Source organism: Rhineura floridana, chromosome 5 (assembly GCF_030035675.1).
Source record: "Rhineura floridana isolate rRhiFlo1 chromosome 5, rRhiFlo1.hap2, whole genome shotgun sequence".
NCBI classification, from domain to species: domain Eukaryota; kingdom Metazoa; phylum Chordata; class Lepidosauria; order Squamata; family Rhineuridae; genus Rhineura; species Rhineura floridana.
Genome location: NC_084484.1, coordinates 62,286,230 through 62,307,438, shown reverse-complemented (window position 1 = coordinate 62,307,438; position 21,209 = coordinate 62,286,230). Strand labels below are relative to the sequence as shown.

At 42.5% G+C, this 21,209-nt stretch overlaps 1 protein-coding gene across 6 annotated transcripts in view; it reads right to left on the bottom strand.

Annotated features, from left to right (window-relative positions):
- Positions 1 to 21,209, bottom strand: part of GABRG3 (gamma-aminobutyric acid type A receptor subunit gamma3) — a 555,379-nt gene that overhangs the window by 399,652 nt on the left and 134,518 nt on the right. Inside the window, exon 1 of one of the 6 annotated variants that reach the window (XM_061626952.1) lies at positions 9,759 to 9,815. The exons of the other annotated variants lie outside the window; for them this stretch is intronic. The gene's annotated coding sequence lies outside the window, so the exon portion shown is untranslated. Of the gene's footprint in view, positions 1 to 9,758; positions 9,816 to 21,209 lie in introns of those variants that run through there. 6 annotated transcript variants of the gene reach the window in all.

Sequence of the window (21,209 nt, the reverse complement as noted above, 5' to 3'; positions counted from 1 at the left end):
ATCAAGTGATATGCATGCACATGTGAACCAGATGTTAAATGTATGCACAAGTACTAAATTGCAAAAACCATGTATAACGAATGTTAAACAGAAAATGAAAGATGACTGTGAAAAAAATGGCACAGGAGATAATAAAAAACAAAATTAGCATTGTTAACTTCAATTTCTTTCTTCCATGGCATCAACTAAGTAAGCCTGAGAACCTTTGTATAATTCACAATTCTTACCTTAGACTTGGTTCAACTATTACAAAAAGCATTTCAGAAGAGCAGTGCCGAAACACTGATGTTTAAGTCTTCCTTGCTCTACTACTGAAACATGCAAAGCAGCTGCTCATGGATGTCACTTGAAGGTCTCTGTTCCACAACTACTGTAGAGCCACAACCTTTAGAAATGCTTCTAATAGATTCCGAAGTTTCCAAGCAGCTATAAGATTACTCAAATAACAAAAATATTTCTTTGCTAGATATGAGTAAAATACCCTTCAATTCATGTTGTGCACTTAACTGTTTCCATTATACAGTCATATGCAATAATGGATTCCAAGAGGAGGCTTGTGAAGCACAAGTGGGTGTGCCATGAACCCAACTAAGGTAGGTAATGCTAATGGCACCATTTTCTTTTCTTTTTTATTAGATTTTCTTAAAAAAAGGAAAAGGATGGTAGAAAGGAGGACAGGGAGGAAGGCAGACAGTAAAGAACGAAAAACAGTAAGGGTGGTGTAAGACTGATATAAACAGTCAAAGAGGGTCCCATTTTGCTGGCAAAGGCTGAAAGCTTTTTTAAAATGACTAAAACAGAAGATGTTATACCCTTTAAGAACATCAGGTAACAGAAAATAATTCAGCAGGTCAGGAGATTACTGTTTCCACCGATTATCCCTATCCTCATCCTGGCATCTAAAGGATCTGTAGCATTTTCACAGTCTGAGTCAATGAGGAGGTCTTTCGATGTTCCATCATTTGTGACCATTTCACAGCAGGCACCAAATGCTAGACCATTAGGTGCTGCTTCTGCCATAGGATTGAATGCCCTAGTGTACTTCCTTGTTCCATGGCATGTAGTCATATTTCTTATCAAGAAAAAAGTCTCTGCACTCAGTGGATCATCATTTTCTAAGAATACAGGAGGACAGAAAGCAAACAAGAGATCTCTGAAAGCGTAGGTTTTTGTAAGAAGTACTTTTCCAATTTAAACAGCGTGTGCTTGATGGCAGTTTCCCTTGAAACATTCTCCAGTCTTGCTGCGGCAAAATTGTTTGGTAATCAGCTGTGTCTTGCTGGGCATCTGCTGGACCAGGGACTCTTCATTCATATCTTCTGCAAGCATGGATGATGACAGAGCTTTAAGGAACTTCTTTAAGGATCAATTCCAGTTAATGTAATGGCGGCATAGGAAGAGGAGCTGTGTTTGTAGCTCCTGCCGCTTATCTTTTTTAAACATCTTTTAATCATTCTTTTACATTCTCAGCACTTAGCACTTTAATATTCTTAACCTCGGCTTTATTGAGACTGGTGGTTTACCTGAGGATTAGAAAGGATTGGAAAGGTGAGCGAATGTTCTTTCCAACTGCTTCCACCCACCCTTCTACAATCTCGGTGTGGTAACCGAGGACCGCGGGAGACGGGTGTTGCGACTAACTGAGTCCGGGGATGGTAGCGGCCTCTATTTTTCTGCTGCTGCTGTTATTCGTTTGTTCTTCGGTGTGACCAGTGCTGTGGTGGGGGTGTTTTGCTTTTTGTCCCCCCCCAGCTTTTGTTGGTTTGTGCCTGCTGTCCCGGTGTGCTGGTCTCGGCCATTGTCGCCTCCTGAGTCGGTTTCCATCTCTACCTCTGATTGTTCTGGGGCTTTTGCCGAAGTATTCCTGGGTGGTTGTGTTGTCGCTGCCACCGCGGTTTCGCACCCGGATTGTCGTCGGAACTGCTGTGGGCTTGGGCGCTGCTCCGCTGTTGTTGCTGCTTCGATCCTGCGACTCGTTACACCATCATCATTGTGCGACTGTCGTGGACCTGGACGTCGCCTTCCTGCTGTGCGGCGGTTTCGAGTGTTGGGCGCTTGCCGCCGCTGCCGTTGCGACCTTACGCCCGAGTTGTTATTGCCGTTGCTGCGATCGCCATGGATCTGGGTATTGCTTCACTGCTGCTTCATCCCAACACCCTCGAACTATTCTAGGATTATCATCATCGTCGCTGCTAACCGTAGTGCTGCTGCCTGGACCCTGCAGCCTTTGTGGTCGCTGTCATTGATGCTGCTGTTTGGTTAGGGAGCATCGTTCGTTCCATCGCTCCTCTGCCCTTGCGACCCGCTGTTGTGACCCGCTGGCTGCTGGGACTTTACTGGTGCTGTTGTGCTATTTGTATGAGTGCATGAATGGTGGTATGAGTGAGTGTGTGATTGTGTATTAAATATGAGTTTTGTTATTTATTTTATTTTTATCATGTGCCTGGGCGAGAGGATAGTGTGTTGGGAGGGAGGACCAGAGGGGGCCCCAATTAGTGCAGTGACGGGTAATGGGAGGCATGGTGCTGTGAGGAAGACATGCCAGTTAAGGGGAACTCGGCCCAGGCAATTGGTGGCTGTACCGTATTCCGGTCCTCCTCACACCCACAGGATTGCAGGTAGTCTTATCAGCCAACCCTCGGATCTCCAGTTGCTGCTTCTTAATGCCAGATCGGTAAATAACAAAACCTCCCTCATCCATGATTTAATTGTGGATGAGGCGGCCGATCTGGCATGTATTACCGAAACCTGGGTGAGCGATCTGGGAGGTATTAATCTCTCCCAGTTGTGCCCACCTGGATATTCGGTCCAGCATCTGGGTAGATCCGAGGGTCGGGGAGGGGGAATCACTGTGGTCTATAAAAGTTCCATTCCTCTCATTAGGCACCCTATCCAGGTGGCTAATGGCCTGGAGTGTCTGCACATTGTGTTGGGTCAGCGAGACAGACTGGGAATACTGCTGGTGTACCGTCCACCCTGCTGCCCAGCAGCTTCCCTAACTGAGCTGACGGAGGTGGTCTCGGATTTGGTGTTGCGATCCCCCAAACTTCTGGTATTGGGGGATCTCAACATTCATGCCGAGGCCACCTTGTCTGGAGCGGCTCAGGACTTCATGACATCCATGACAGCCATGGGGCTGTCTCAATTTGTTACTGGCCCTACGCATGTGTCGGGACATACTCTAGACTTGATTTTTGCCACTGGGCTAGGGGATGGTGATCTGGGAGTGAGGAATCTTACATCTATTCCTTTGTCATGGGCAGATCACCGCCTATTGAGATTTAGACTCACACTGTTTTCTCCCCTCTGCAAGGGTGGAGGACCAATTAAGATGGTCCGTCCCCGGAGACTAATGAATCCTGAGGGATTTCAAAGGGCTCTGGGGAATTTTCCGGCTGATAAAACTGACGACTCTGTTGAAACCCTGGTCACTCTGTGGAATACGGAAATGACCCGGGCAGTTGACACAATCGCCCCGGTGCGCCCTCTCCGTTGCAGAGCTCAATTGGCCCCTTGGTTTACCTCAGAGCTAAGAGTGATGAAGCAAGAAAGGAGACGGCTTGAGTGCAAATGGAGGCGAACTCCTGACGGCTGTAATTATGCTCTTGTGAAGGTCTCTTCTAAACGTTATGTGAAGGCGGTGAGGGCAGCAAAGAAGCAGTACTTTGCTGCCTCTATTCAGTCATCTTGTAACCGCCCAGCAGAACTTTTTAAAGTTGTCCGGGGACTTCTACACTCTAGTCCTCCGGATGCAATTCAATCATCAATAACCCGCTGTAATGAATTCATGAGGCACTTCCAAGATAAGATCACTAACATCCGCCGGGACCTTGACTCCAATATTGTAGCAGTTGAACCTAATGAGGTGTCCAGAACACAGTCCTGTCCGGTTTTATTGGATGAGTTTCAGTTAGTAAAGCTCGAGGATGTGGACAAGGTGCTTGGACAGGTGCGGGCGACCACTTCTGCTCTGGATCCTTGCCCCTCATGGCTAATAAAAGCTAGCAGGAATGGAACGGCCGGTTGGGCCAAGGAGGTGATTAATGCCTCATTACGAGAGGGAGTGGTCCCACCCTGCCTGAAACAGGAAGATGATTCGGAAACTTCAGCTAGTGCAGAATGCTGCGGCCAGAGTTCTTACTGGGACGAAGAAATTCGACCATATAACACCTATTCTGGCCCAACTGCACTGGCTACCAATATGTTTCCGGGCCAGATTCAAAGTGTTGGTTCTTACCTATAAAGCCCTTAATGGCATCAGACCGCAATATCTGATGGAACGCCTCTCCCGCTATGTACCTACCCGTTCACTGTGCTCGACAGCTAAGGCTCTTCTCCGGGTCCCAACTTATAAGGAGGCCCGGAGATCAGCAACTAGATCCAGGGCCTTTTCAGTGGTGGCCCCCGAATTATGGAATGCCCTCCCAAATGAGATACGCCTGGCGCCTTCTTTGTTATCCTTTCAGCGCCAGGTAAAAACCTACCTCTTTGCCCAGGCATTTTAACCTTAATTTAATGTTAATTTTAAATTTAATTTTATTGTATTTTTTATTTTTAGTTGTATTTTAATTTTGTTTTTAATATGTTTTATAATCTACAATTGCTTGTATTTTAATTGTGGTTTTATCTTGTTGTACACCGCCCTGAGAGCTTATTGCTATAGGGCGGTTTAGAAATGTAATTAAATAAATAAATAAATAAATTCTCTTCTTCAAGTAGCCTGCATAGTAGGTCTCTGTGATATTCAGAGCAGGTTCAGTATCATGTTATTTTTCTCTTCATTCAGTTTGGGACGTTACTTGACTACTCCCAGAACAGGTTCATCGAGTTCTAAGTCATTGATTTTAAAAAATGTACATCATACAGTGTATTCAACTGTCCCAATAATGTTTCATTGTCTTGGAATGATTATACTGATAGCCCCAGATTTATTTATTTGTTAAGACAGTCTGTGTCATGCTTATACAGAATTAAAGTTAGAAGCTCAATTTGTGAAACACTTTCATTGTGATACTAAAGAGGGTAAAAGAACTCTGTTGAAAGAAGCAACATTCTGTCTTTTTGGTTCTGGTTTTGTGTGTGTGTGTGGCAATGCATTCTTACATTACAAATCCAAATGCTATGTGATGGAGTTCATGAGGGCCATTGGATGATGATCCCATCAAACCTTCTCTGCTTTTGGATCTATTTTGAGGGAGAAGAGTGCTTCCAGAAAGGGCCAGACAGCCAGAACCCCCACTGATGGTAACTCTATCAAGTTCCCCACTGTAAGTTCCCCCTGTAATTGTATGACATCATGTCAGCTGTCTGAGGGAAGAACAATGTGGGGAAAACTGCTTTGTCACCTGGTCTGGACATTGTCACCAGCTTTGCTCCTGGATCTGATTTTGGGGTCAAAGTGCTTCCCAGAGAGGGATCCACTCTTTATCAAAGACAAGATGCCCACAACCACACTGACTCTAGCAATGAGTTGCTGTTCTTAACTGCATTATAAAAATTGTAACTAGGGATACAAAAAGGCATTGATTTCTGTTCCAACCCATGTTCATCACATGCAGTGCTGTCTCCATTCCACTGCAGTTCAGCTTCCAACAAAAACTATGTTATTTGTCTCACTGTCTGCTGTAGTGGAATTTTACATAATTAGTTGTGAAATTAATTACATTTTTAAATTACTAATTATGAAATTAATTATGTTATTCCACACCATTCATTTCAATGCACAGGAAACTCAATGCAAACCACCACCACCAATAACCTATCGTATTGACTGGATTGATTTCCTTTCTGGATATCAGATAAATAAGTGAACATTGGCAATCTTGCACCCATGTCTGTTTCAGTTGGAATTCTCTGATATACCTCACTTCAGCTTTAAGAACTTGCACTGGAGCTTGCTTTCCCTCCTCCCTCCCATTCCTTTTTCTTTGTGTGCCATGTCTTTTTAGATTGTAAGCTTGAGAGTGAGGAGTGTCTTAATTCTGGTTTTTTGTATGCCACTTTAAGAACATTTTTTGGCTAAAAGGCAAGGTATAAATGCCACAAATAAATAAACATCCCACCATGAAAATAGCTATGGCTGAAAACTGTCTCATTTATTTCAGCCTGGAAAAGCAAGATGTTCTCCTGGCCACCAGCAACACTGATGTGGAAACGTCCCCAGTCTTCTTCCCATTCCATGTGATTCTTGTTTTCAAACATTAGTAAAGCAATGTGGGATCTACCCATGGGAAAGTGGTAAGTGTACCACTCCAGTATGGTATGAATTAGCCAAAGCAGAGAAATTGGAGGTGGCAGAAGCCTGAAAATAGAGAGGAAGGATACCTTGGGGGCTTTCTTGGTGCTGAACCCAATTACTTTCTCCACAAGGCCTGAGCCCAACAAAATATAACTCAATTGAATGAGCATCCAATCTCCTAAATTCATCCATATATCTATAAACACTGTAGCATACAAGATCAACAGTGTCTGTTTTGTAGGTGGTGGAGGGCTTCCCCCATCCTGAATCACAATTATGCTGTTTCACTTTGAGGTACACCAGCACAATTTCACATTTCCTGGCCTTCTGCACCAGTCTCACCATGGAGTCAAGACACCATCATTACAGCAAACAGCCAATATCACTGCACTACCATTTATGAAATTAGCTTTCCATGCCTTTGCACTGGAATTGCATAAATGCTTTAATGCCATCCACTGTGTGGTAAGAATCATATCTATGACCCTAACTGATTTAAGCATCAGTGTCTGGCTGTAAATAATCTAATACAAAAAACCAGAAATGTTTATAATAACCTTAAAGCTGTCAGACACTTGAAAACTGAAAAACAAAATTCATATTGAAGGAAGAGAAAGCAATTTGTGCAAGGTCTCTCCCCTGCCCACCATATTCACATTCTTCTGCTTCTGCTTTAGCAAGCTCATATTTTCATATAAAGTTTTTGAACAATCCCTTAACAGCAGGAAAGGAGTACTTCAACACAATATAATTTGTCATCGTGGAACTACAAGGACATGTTCAGGTTTGGTTACAGTAGGCATTATTTTATCTCCATAGCAAATCCCAAATGTAAATAGATATACCCCTAGTATGCTCTGATGCACACACAGACCTTTTACATATTAAATGTTTCATTCCCATTGAGGGACCTGTGCACAATGTTTTTCCTACCATTGAAGTGAATGGAGAAATCCTTGTTGATGGAAATAACATTCTTACTCTTCAAGGGGGGAATGTTTTGCCTCCTCTCCCTCCCTTACAACAAGGAAAATTCAGGAGATTAACTCCCAAAGGGAGGGGTTGGAGAAGAGGAGTTATGTGGGGCCCGATGGGCCAATCAAAGGCTGTGTACACAGTCCTGTTTACTCTGCATCCAATGCACTCCCACTTTCTGGTTTAGGTTAATTTGGCTTGCAGATCTTCTCTTTGTTACATTAATAAATATAACCTATTTTTCACCGACTCTTTTCTTCATGAGTTTTTCGTGTGGGTGTGTGAGCAAAGTTCCTTGTGTACAACGCAGCCCATGGTTTCAAAGCAAATCACTGTAATGGATAGTCATAGTGAATATCTTGTGTGACTTACATTACTGAAATATCTGTTATCCATAATTCTATTGTTACAGTACAGAAATACTAGCTCATTTATCAAGATACATATTGTCCCCCCCCATACTGAAAGTGCTGACCAGCTTGCCGCTGATCACATCTCCAGTTTATTGCTTTTCACTGTTTCCTACTGAAAGTTACTTTTTCTTTCATTGATTTATGACAACAGTTTGCAATACCTTATCTGGCACAGTTATACTCAGCTGTATGTATGCCATTGTCATTTTGGGAGGTTAAAAAAAAAATTGGATGCTTGCTGTGTAACTAAGAAGAACATTGATTAATCCTTAGTTTGCAGTTGTGTTATTCTCGTCTAGCCAATCTTCCTGTATCTTTGACTGCTCATAAATATATGATAAATTTCACTTGATATGGCCTAATGACGTGGACAAGGTGCTTACAATGATCCGGCCATCAATGTGTCCTCTTGACCCTTGCCCTCCTTGGCCTATTAAAGCTTGCCAAGGGACCTTGACCGAGTTGATCCAGGGCATGGTCAATGCATCATTGCGGGAGGGAGTGGTTCCAGCCTCCCTGAAAAAGGCGGTGATCCGACCACTCCTGAAAAAGCCCACGCTGGACCCACTGGTTTGTGACAACTACTGCCCGGTCACAAATACCCCTTTTTAGGGAAGGTGATTGAGGTGCGACCCTGTTATTCTTACTTGATTTCTCAGTGGCTTTTGATACCATTGACCATGGTATTCTTCTGGGATGACTTGGCGAGTTGGGTATTGGAGGCACTGTTTTACAGTGGTTCTGATCCTATATCCAGGGTTGTTTTCAGAAAATAGCATTGGGTAGTTGTTTTTCGGGGCCCTGGCAGTTGTGCTGTGGGATGCTGCAGGGTATCATTTTGTCCCCGATGCTGTTTAGCATCTATATGAAGCCTTTGGGAGCAGTCATCAGGAGATTTGGGGTGAGATGTCAGCAGTATGCTGACGATACCCAGCTCTATTTCTCTGTAACATCTAAATCGGGAGAGGCCATGCAAGTCCTGGACCACTGCCTGGACTCATTGATGGGCCTGATGAGGGCCAATAAACTGAGTCTGAATCCTAGCAAGATGGAGACTCTGTGGGTTGGTGGTTCCTGAGTTTGGATAATTGGTAATTGCCTGCTTTGGATTGGGTCGTACTCCCTCTGAAAGAGTACATCTGTAGGCTGGGGGTACTCCTGGATCCACCTTTGTCACTAGAGGCCCAGATGACCTCTGTGGCTAGGAGTGCCTTTTACCAGTTTTGGCTGGTAAGTCAGCTATGGCTGTTTCTGGACCAGGATAGCCAGACCATCGTTGTCCATGTACTGGTAACAAAAAGAGGGGGAGGGACCCTCAAAGTGCCAAGCCAGTGAAAAAGCCAGTAGTAGAAACGGGAATGTTTTTAATAAATGCCTGACACATTTTGGGTACAAGTCACCCAAAATTCTAATAAGTAGGGAAAAGAGGGGAGAGACAACTGAGGTAGAATATATTACAAAGTACAACTAAAACTGCACATAAAGATGCATACCACAAAAATGTAATAAAGAAGAATGAATATACAAGATTAGTATACAAGATTGTGCTAGTGCACATCTTTTCCAAAATCTAAAAAAAAATAAAAGGAAAAATAAATGCAAAGACATTCCACTATACACATGAATTTAAAAACCATATCAAAGACTTGATATGTAAAAAATAAAACTAGCTTAGAAAAAGAACAATTTATGGAAAAAAATTGATGAAAAATACTTTGAAATATACCAGCAGCCAAAAGAATTTTTTACTTGGCTACCACTATTGCAAATGCACTAAAGAATAAAACAATGAAAAAAGACTCAGCAAAATTGGTACAAATGCCATACAACTGTCTCACAGGTGTGTGAAAATACAAAATGGAGAGAGAGAAATGGCTCTAAAATATGAGCAAAAAAACCTTTTAGCACCCAACAATATAAAATTGCTGAAAATATGCACTGCTGGTCGAAAAGGAAAAAATTAGATTGAAAAATGCAAATAAACATACATGTGGATAATATATACTGCTGTTGTACATCATGTAATAACACTAATTTAACAGAACACTCACATTAAACAAACAACCAGAATGTAAAAATTCTAAAACTACTCATACAAGAAATCTGAAACAGAAAATAAATTATGTCAATACCTCTAGAAAATATAATGTAGCTATCTTGTCAGTAAAGCCAGATGGATAAGTTCTTACACACAGCTGACTATAAAGTAAGAAACAAGCAGCTCCCACACAGGTGGAAATGGCAATGCACTAAAGACAATTTTTTCTTAAAGGTGTAATTGTGCTTAATGTGACAGAAAAATTTGCAAAGGAAAAAATAATAAACCCTATTTATTAGAATTTTGTAGCCAGTGTCCAGCAAATTGTGGAACCATTTATATTTAACTGATCAATATTTTAAATAGGTTATTATGTTTCGTATGATTGAAAACTGTTTTTAATGTTGTATATTTGTTTTTTTATGACAGATTGCCCTTGACAAAGGGTAACTTGTACCCGAAACACGTCAGGCATTTATTAAAAACATTCCTGTTTCTACTACTGACTTTTTCACTGGCTTGGCACTTTGATCGCCCCCCCCCAATTCTTTTTGTTACTGTTGTTTTTGGGTGCCTCCCCCCTCGCTTCCATGTACTGGTAACCTCCAGGCTGGATTACTGTAATGCACTATGTAGGGCTGCCTTTGAGGTTGGTCCAGAAGCTGCAGCTGGTGCAAAATATGGCAGCGAGACTGCTCACTGGGACAGGGTATCGCCAACTTGCACCCTGCTGCTGAAAGAATTGCACTGGCTACCTATTAGCTACTAGGTTATCCGGATCCATTTCAGTCGGGTTTCAGGCTTGGTTTTGGCACAGAAACAGCCTTGGTCGCCCTGTATGATGGCCTTTGTCGGGAGAGAGACAGGGGGAGTGTGACTCTGTTGATTCTCCTTGATCTCTCAGCGGCTTTTGATACCATCGACCATGGTATCCTTCTGGGGAGACTGGCTGAGTTGGGAGTGGGAGGTACTGCATTGCGGTGGTTCCACTCCTACTTGGCAGGTCGCCTCCAGAAGGTGGTGCTTGGGGAACATTACTCGGAACCCTGGACTCTCCAGTATGGGGTTCCGCAGGGGTCAGTTCTGTCCCCCATGCTGTTCAACAACTACATGAAACTGTTGGGTGCGGTCATCCAGAGCTTTGGAGTGCGTTGCCATCAGTATGCTGATGACACGCAGCTCTATTTCTCCTTTTCATCTTCTTCAGGTGAGGCTGTCATTGTGCTGAACCGGTGCCTGGCTGTGACAATGGACTGGATGAGGGCTAATAAACTGAGGCTCAATCCAGACAAGACTGAGATGCTGCTAGTGGGTGGTTCTTCTGACCAGATGGTGGATGTCCAACCTGTTCTGGATGGGGTTGCACTCCCCCTGAAGGAGCAGGTTTGTAGCTTGGGGGTTCTCCTAGAACCATCTCTGTCACTTGAGGCTCAGGTAGCCTCGGTGGCACAGAGTGCCTTCTACCAACTTCGGTTGGTGGCACAACTAAGTCCCTATCTGGACAGGGATAACCTGACTTCAGTTGTCCATGTTCTGATAACCTCCAAATGAGATTACTGCAATGCACTCTATGTGGGGCTGCCTTTGAAGACGGTTCGGAAACTGCAGCTTGTGCAAAATGCAGCGGCCAGATTGGTAACAGGGACCAGACGGTCCGAACATATAAAACTGATTCTGGCCTGCTTGCATTGGCTGCCTGTATGTTTCCGAGCTCAATTCAAAGTGCTGGTTTTGACCTATAAAGCCTTACATGGCTTGGGATCAGAATACCTGATGGAACGCCTATCCCAACACAAACCCACTTGTACACTACGCTGAACATCCAAGGCCCTCCTCCGGGTGCCTACTCGAAGCTCAGAGGGTGGCAACAAGGGAGAGGGCCTTCTCAGTGGTGGCCCCAAATTATGGAATGATGTGGCCGACGAGGTGCGCCTGGCGCCAACACTGTTATCTTTTCATCGTCAGGTCAAGACTTTCCTCTTCTCCCAGGCATTTTAGCATGTGTTCTAAATTGTTTTTATATTGTTTTAAATTTTAAAATTGTCTTTCAAATTGTTTTTAAAATATGTGTTTTAAATTGTATATTTGTTTTAATGTTTTTGATTGCTGTAAACCGCCCAGAGAGCTTCGGCTATGGGGCGGTATATAAGTGCAGTAAATAAATAAATAAATAGGCTAAGTTCAAGGTTCTAGTTTTGATGTACAAAGCCCTATACAGCTTGGGACCAGGATACCTGAAAGACTGTCTTATCCCTTTTATACCCACTCGATCACTGCACTCTGCATGTGAGGGCCTCCTGCATATACCATCTTATCAGGAGGTCAGTTCTGCACAACATAGGAAATGTACCTTTAGTGTAGTGGCACCTACCCTTTGGAATTCCTTCCTCTTAAATATTAGAGAGGCACCATTTCTGTTATCTTTTTGGTGCCTACTGAAGATCTTCCTCTTTCAACAAGCCTTTTAAGTAGAGACCTTATCCCAGTCTGCGTCTGTGTTGGAATTGCTTTTTAATATGTTTTTAAAGCTTTTTTTTAAAATATGTTTTTAAGTATGATTTGTTTTATTATATTTTAAAGTCTGTTTTTAAGATGTTTTAAAATGTTTTTAGAGCTTTTGTTTGCCTCCCTGGCTCCTACTAGGAGGAAGGGTGGGATATAAATCTAATAAATGAATAAAATAAATAAATAAAATTTAAATGTTAAAAATGTGGAAAGCTTCTTATTTATATCAAACTCTCACATCCACATTTTAACTTAATATATATTTGCCGCTTTTCCTTTCAATAAAAGTCAAGTAAGAATGATGTAGCCTTCAGCGATGTAGCTGACGTGGTTGTGTGGAGTGTTTAAATGATTATTAATCTTCCCATGAAAGTGAAGTGCCAATAAATAAAAAGTAGAGGTTTTTTTTAAAAGTCAGCTACAGAAAGGGAAGGGTATTTTAAAAAGATGCTCTGATAAAATGAAAGGCCAAATTAAATCTGCTAGCTTTTAGGACTTAAACCCACACTGTCAGCACTTTAACACAAATAAACCACAGCAGCAGCAACTTCTCAGTGAAAACCATTGTATGATTCTTTGATTATTAAAATAAAGTACTTGTAGAGCAAATGCAACATTTTACAATTAAAAACTTTATTTGCTAAAGCCCAATCAACTGGGGTTCAGTCGAAGACAAAGAAAAAAAGGACATTCAGGGAGTACTCCACAGTCTCACACCTGAACTGAGGGCTCATCCACACGGCAGCATAACTATGTACTAAACATGCTGTTTTTACCTCTATTTTCTATTTGCACTGTCCACAATAAGAACTCAGTGCCAGCTGCAAACACACTGTTTTCTATTCACACTGGGGGGAAGGATTAATCACAGTTTTCTAAAGACCACACTCTCTAATTTAACATTTCCACTCCTTCTGGTTTCTTGGCAACCAAGGATGCTCAGTTTGTTCTACCAGTAAGTGTCATATTAAAAAAAACAATGTGGAAGTGCAATTATTTGTATTTTCACTGGTATAATATAGCTGAAATATAAATCATTGTTTGAGCAGTGTTTTGCTTTTGCACACAAGTTAGGGGACAAAAGAAAATAAAGGCACCGCTTGCAGCAACATGAAAAAGGCCAGCAAAAGGAGGAGAGCAACCTGCAGTTGCTTGTCAGCCTACAGGAAATAAAATGAATGAAGGGAAGAGGAGTGAGTGGGTTTGGATAGGGGAATGACTGTCACACCCACTTAAAAGTATGGGAGCAAAGCGTCTGCAAGCACTACAGAAACAGAGTGAAGATTTTTTTCCTTCCCTTTTCATATTACCAGAGGATTGGGTTAGTACAGATTTACAGGGGGAAAACTGTGTGATAGCTTCTGTTTGTTAGTAACGTCATGTGAACTATGCAAATTTAAAGATGTGAGTAGCACCAAACACACACTAAACCACTGTGTAGATGACCCCTGAGAATCAGTGGTATAGTGGTTAGAGTGATGGACTAGGGCCTGGGAGACCACAGTTCAACTCCCCAACTAGCCATATGACCTTGGCTCTTTGGGTGACCTTGAGCTGGTCACAGTTTCTCAGCCTAGCCTATCTCACAGGGTTGTCACAAGGATAAAATGGGAAAGGGAAAACCATGTATGCCCCCTTGAGCTTCTTGGAGGAAAGATGGGATTGAAATGTAATGACAAATAGTAAAGTGACTGATAAGCATACCAGGAAATCAGACACTAGTGCAAGTTGTTAATCTAGCTTGGGGGGGGGGCTTTAGGCCTTGGAGTCAAATGTGGCCCTCCAGGACTGTCTACCTGACCCTCAGCATTCTCACCAGCCCTCTTCTCATGCCACACCCCTCACTGGCCCTGTTCACTCCCTCCTTGAGTGCTTTTCCTGGCTGCTGAGTGCTTTGTTTTCAGAGTAGTCATCCTGTCTCCCATCCTGCTCCAGTTGTATATATCTATTCTAAATAATTAAACCGCACTAGCTGATGCCCCTCATGGATTGATTTATCTGGTTCTAACTTCCTACGTGTACTTCAAGATCATCTCACTGTTGCTGTTTATTCACAGGCCTGCACAGAGCTTGGAAGATTGCTTTTAAAAAGTAATAAATTACAGTTACAGTTACATGGGCCCCAAAAAGTAGTAATTACTGTTACAATAACAATTGCTCTGAAAGTAACTGATTACTTTACTTTTCCTCAAAAGTAATTGCTACAATTACATTTTAGTTACTTTTTAAAAAAAATTGCCTACAAGGTGCTGGCCTTGGCTGCTGCACATCTCAGTAGCCTAAAACAACATTAAAAATAAGCACACACACAGAGAGGGTAGTAGAATAAAAAAAATTTATCTGTAAGATTAACAGAATGGCATAACAGAATCTCACATCCCCTCACCCCACCCCCAGCAATGATGATACCCCAACACACATATTTTTGTATATATTTATTGCCTCCAGCTCTTTTCTCCTTCCACTCCTGTCAATTTTTAAACAATTGTTTTCTCCACGCCATCTCCACCTCCTCCCTCGTTGCCTCCTAAGCACCCATAGAGCATGACGGAACAACAATGCTGCACAGAAGCCCAATTTGAAGCACATGATTTTTATTCACAAATCAGAGGAGCAGAAGACTTCCCCTGCTCCCCCCCAAGTAATGCACAAAAGTAATGCTGGAAACATTACAATTACTCCTCAAAAGTAATAAAGTTACTACTCATTCTATTACCAGCAAAATGTAATGAAGTTACCCACTTGTTACTCAAAAAAGTAATAAATTACAAGTAATTCATTACTTTTAACTAGTTACTTCCAAGCTCTGGGCCTGCACCAGCCTGGACCAAACTCTAAATGCAAGGTACTATTGCACTGTAGACATATGTGTATGTAGAGTTGCTGCAAAGGGATAAAATAGTCAACAAAGTCACGCTGGACTTCAGAAGAACTGTTGGGAGAACAGTCATGAACATAACCTTACAAGCTTCCCAATCTTTGTTTGTTTTTTACAACTGGAATATTGCAAGCTTAAGAGATTGCTGAAGATTTAATGACATAGCTATTCTGCAATGATGGCAACATTTCATAACATTTCCCATGAAAGCCAACTTCTCCTTGAACATTAGCTGGCCTCCTGCCTGCATTCCCTATTTCCCTTTGTGTGTGGTCTCTTCTTCCATCCAATTTCTAGCAGAGAGCAGCTAGAATTATAGTCATCCTATGTTTCTTTTGTATAAGCCTTGCTTGGCTCAAGTTTCCAATTTTTTTTCTCTTGCTTTGGTTCAGAAAGGGCCTGCAATTTCAACTGTCAACAAGCATTTTTATTCCATGTGCTGTTTTTTCTCAAAAACATTTGAGCTTGCCATGAACCCAATCAAATAATGTAGATTTTTGCCATTGCCTAATCCAGAGATACACACTACAATTGTCCTGGCTAACTGTGCCAAATGACAAGAGTTTGTCATTTCTTGTTTGACCATGCTTTCCTTGAACTAGAAACCCTTCACATTTTCCAGAGGGGCATCTACTCTCTCTCTCTCTCTCTCTCTCCTGGAAGAATTTAGCCACTTCAAATTTACAATTGGTATGGCCAGTGCTTTTTGGGTAAAAGAAATGAGGTAGGTACCAGTACTCATATGTAGATAAATCTGCAGTGGGTGCCAGCACACAATGGTTGCCATGGGCCACAAAAAAAAAAAAAGAGGTGCTGGTACTCTATACCAGTGAATACTCTCCCCCCCCTCTCTGTCACACACACACACACACACACACACACACACACACACACACACACACACACAAATCCTGGGCACATCTGACCTGCTTCATTATCCAGCTTTTAATACCCCCTCCATTGTTCAGCTTCTTATCAGGTGGTTAATTGTTATTATGGCTTTCTGGTCTGGCATTTTAGCAGTGGGGGAGTTTAGTCTGCCTGCCTTCATGGCATCTCTTGATTTGAGCAACCTATTCCAACTCTTCTGCCCACAGTGTCATTTACTCTGCTGAACTAGCACTGCAAGAATAAAACAGAGCACTCTGTTTTCCAAAGTCCAAGCCACAGAGTCTGAAAGAGCCTAATTTTTCCAGATCCTTCAACTGTAAATAATTCTATTGTGTATGCAGAGCCCACCAGGTACTATTCATGTAACCTGTTTGCAATATATGGATTTAACTTTTGGCATCACACAGTTTCCTTAACTAAGAGCAATTGGTCACAATAGGCTCTGTGTGTGTGTGTGCGGTAAGAAAGATGCAAGAGCCCAATCTGAGAAAAAAGAGTAAAGGGCCAGGTGGATATATAGACATGTTTTATGCATTGGTAGAATGTTGCAATATTGTAATAATTTTGTTCAGCTAGGAACAATTTCATCCAGCTAGTGTCACCTTTCAGCTATGAGATGAGACAGTTCTACTCTGATAGCCTGTTTGCATTTTAGCATTGGAATCAGCTGGGGCATGAACTCAAGAGAAATAAAAGAAGAGCTGAGAAGCATAGGTCTCCTAGCTACGTTTGGTCAAATTGTTTGATGTACACTGTTGATAATACATAAGCAAATATTAAAATAAAGGTAAGTACTATGACTTGTGAGCAGGCACCAAGGTTAACCAAAAAGTATTTCCTCCATCCCAGCCTCCATGCCTACAACAATTCCACTAGGATAGGTGTAGCCAATGTTGGTGTCCTCCAAATGTTGTTGGACTCCAACTCCCATCCAATCCAGCCAGCATGGCCAATGTCAGGGCACCACACTGGCCATTGCTGCACTAGGAGTATTCAGCTGGAATGAATTCTATGAACAGTGGGCGGCATCTAACTAACTCTTCTCATCAGCTCAAGGATTTCTGCTTGTGCAATGGAACTTTCCCCCTCTTCTCCTCGCATGTAGCCTGTACTCTCCTCAGATCTTCTCCAAAGGGTTGGGGGAACTGCCAGAACAGATTTAGGAGGTATGCAGAGAGAGGAGGCGGAATGTTCCACTGTGCAAGCAGAAATCCTTGTGCTGATGGAAGGAGTTAGTTAGATGTCATCCACTGTTCCTAAAGCCTGACATAACACATTGAATGGATGGTGTAGGAACCATATCAGACTTGTAACTTCTAATGCCATTCCGGGAAACAGCCATGTGGGTGAAGCCATCAACATAGTTACTTTCCACACCACACCAAGTGATTCCTTCCCTTCTAATGTTACCATGGAATGGCACGCTAAGAAACAATCCTCATTCAGGTAACGGTTGACCAGATCTTAGACGCCCTAGCTAAACAGTGTAAAACAAGCTAAACCTGATAAAATTGTTTCTGAACTGTACTACTTCAGACTGCAGAGGGGAGATCACATGACTGAATTTTTCCAGTATTGAATATAAGATAGAGCTCTATTTACATGCTGCTCGTGTGCAGGGTAATACTGTGTTTCCTTGGACAAGAGACACACTTTTAGCTCCACCCCCAACATCATGCCTTCTTCCTTAAACAACCATGCATTGCTAGTGGTTGTCTGATGAAAAAGCCCCAATGTGCTAGCGTGATCAGGACACCCAGTTGTGCAGATGATCCAATCACATGGAGTCCATACACACAAACAAGTGCTTGCACATTGGGGGTTGTCTTCAGACAACTACACAATGACAGGTACTTAGGAGTGGGAATTAAAGCATGGCTCAGCTCCAAGTAAACTCAGTACACATGAGTAATATATGAACAAGACTTACATGTCAGGGAGAAAGATTCTATCCTAGCCTTCTACCTGACATGCTAGTTTTTGATGTGTATATGCCTGCAGCTGCTATAGCACAGTGGGAAGGAGAGCCTGGCTGGGAGTTCAGAGTCTGTGAGTTCAAATACCTGCTCATGTCTCCTGGGTGTCAAGGGCCAGCTAAAGATCACCCCCACAGTGAGTGGCTCAGGGGTTACGTGCCCTGCCACCTGTGCAGCTGTGGGCAAGCTGCAGAGTCCCAAGGAGCCCAGTTGCCCCCCAGCTGGCAGTTGCGGACAAGGAAGGGGCTGGCTTGTGCAGCTGTGGCAAGCTGAGCAGGCCCTATCCAGCTGGGAAGGACTAGCCTCAGAGGGAGGCATTGGTAAACCCCCTCTGAATACCGCTTACCATGAACACCCTATTCATAGGGTCACCCTAAGTCAAGATCGACTTAAAGACAGTCCATTTCCATTTCCATTTTCATGCAATATCCAACGGTTGTGGGAGTAGAAGGCACCTCATGTAACAAGTCATTCTTCCCTCCATTCCCTTTGAACCCCACATGGAAAATCTCTCCAGAGGGTTGTGGGGACCTATGGAACATTGAGGGATGTGTCATCTGAGCTACGGTGAGAGAGAGGAATTGATTGAAATTGGGTATTGGGTTTTTGCATCAGTGGAGCTCTGCTTATGCAAGATTCCTCTGCCTAATTTGGTGTAATTCCTTCATCCCACTGGAGCCCTGTACAACAAAACCAACAATGTTTCAATGGATCCCCACAACCCTCTGGAGAGGATTTGGGAGAGGAGGGGACTGTGGAAGGGAATAAGGGAAGGGACAGCTGAGTTGCACCAGGTGCTTTCCACATGTGCAATTATTGGATAGAATCCTCCTCCTCCTCCTCTTCTTCTTCTTCCTCCATGAAGGAACATTTAACCATGCAATCCACTACCTATACTCTGTAGTAGTACAGTCCAGGAGCAGTTGTTGCCTGGGGAGCAGAGTTTCTAGATAGCCTCCCAAGCAAAGTCAGTCAACAGTTCCACCTTTTACCGGTTAAATAAATGTCCACATAGTGTGTTCTGGAGCATTTCAGTGCTTTTCATTTAACTCTAATACACTTTGAATTATACTGTAGAGACCCATTGGTCATCTTTTAATGAGAGGTTAATAGTCCGGGCTGGCATAATGGCTTCCACACAGGCACAGCAAGAGAAATCCAGATCAGGCTTTTAAGTATATTTATTTTTATACCACCTTTCAGGCCCTCCCAAAATGATTCACAGTTAAAAGCATTAAAACAATTTAAGACATAAAACAGCAGCCATCTAACTTCAGAGGGTTTTTGTGTGTGTGATAGACTCACCAGCATGGAGTTCCGGCACCTCTTTTCTTGCTGCTCGTGGCAACCATTTTGTACTGGCACTCACAGCAGTTTTATCAAGGTAAGAGTACCGGCACCTCACCTTTTACCAAAAAAAAAAAAAAAAAGCACTGTGTACCATAACACATAGATAAAACAGCAGTAGTTAATCAGACTCAAGGTCCATCTAATCCTGCAATCTGCTGCCCACAGAGGCCAACCAAAGGTCTATCCACAGTACTTCTGAACAGCCAGTAATAATACAAATTCTGAATCACAGGTGCTCTAACATGATTTTCTGAAGAGCCTTAAAGAGATTTCCACAAGAATAAGAATACCTTTGCATGAGTGGACCTGTTTTCCAGCTATTCCCACATGCTCATTTACATGATACAACAAATACATGCAGCCACTATTGAATATGTGTGTGCTATCATGATGTGCATCCACACCATACTGGTGTTGAGCAAGCTGCCATTCTTTGAATTTCGGACAATGTTAAATGTTGTGCTGCTAAGCTGGCAATATGATGCGTGCCTAATATGGTACAACCTTTGTAGAGCGATGATTCGACTTTGTCTCCATTTAAGAGATTGGTGAGATAGAATGACTTGCTGAAGGCTACAGTGTCTGTCAGTGAGAAGAATTAGATTACAGGAGCATCTCACTGCAAATCTGTATATAAAGCACTTCTCTTGGCTCCTGCCTCTTTCTCCATCCAGAACTCCCTCTCCATCCCTATCTGTGTCCACATATGTTTCCATTTGGCTGGGAATGCAGTGTGCCCATCCTAATGGTTTCTAATCCTTTACTTTTTCAAAAATATAATATGACCTTTATTGCTTGTTAGTTTGAACCTCATTCAACTTGCATTATGTGGATGCTCCACAGTGTATGTGTAAGTGTATATTCTACACCAGGAGTTCCCAGACTGTGCTCTGTGGGCCACTTGAGGTCTGCGAGCTTCATTAAGGTGGTCAGCAGTGAGGCCACATTAAATATGCATATTGATTTTTAATTGTGTTTTATTGCTTTCTTAATTTCTTATGTTGTATTTGATTGCATTACAGTTTGAATTCTACAGAAGGCAAATTGCACTACAACAAAATACAATATAGGGAATAAAAGAAGCAATGCAAATACAATTAAAAATCATACAGTATGGCATTACAATTGCTACAATAGGCAGAAAAATCATTAAGTGGTCCACCACGACCATCAGTAATTTTCAAGTGGTCCATGGGGGAAAAAAGTTTGGGAACTACTGGTCTACACTGATCACCTCTATCAGTTTTCATTGCCTGTTGGGGGAAGAGGGAAAATTGTACCTGTGATCAGAACCCCTCCACAAAGCTATCTAGCAGAGTCCAAACATAAAACAGATGCTTTAGGTAGCCGGTCATTCATTTACTAGTGGGAAAACCACATGATTCATCTCTGATGTTCTAGAGCAGCCTTTCCCAACCAGTGTGGCTCCAGATGTTGTTGGACCACAATTCCCATCTTTCCTGACCATTGGCAATGCTGGCTGAGGCTGATGGGAGTTGCGGTCCAACAACATCTGGAGGCACACTGGTTGGGAAAGGCTGTTCTAGATGTATGTGGGTTTGGGTTGCTGTTTGTTGTACCACACCCAATTGACCTGATCAAGAAAGCTTATTCAGACACAGAAACATGCTTTGAGGTGCAGATCACCCTTCCTAAATTGGGGTGAATGTTTGGGGAGGGTTACATGTTATCATACGTTTTACTCATTCAAGACACAATTTAGGGATATCATGAAGTGTGCTTAAATTCCATCAAGATGTCCAGAATCCTAAAATGACTTGGGCAGCTACATTACTGACCTGGGTGGGTGAATCTGTCAATTTTGGTTTCTCTCAATTTCTCATTTTTTCCAATCTTAAATTCAGTTTGCTACATTTCCACATCAGTTCACTTTAAAAAAAAAAACTCCTCATGAAAATTCATTAGGATTTTAATGTCAATTTCT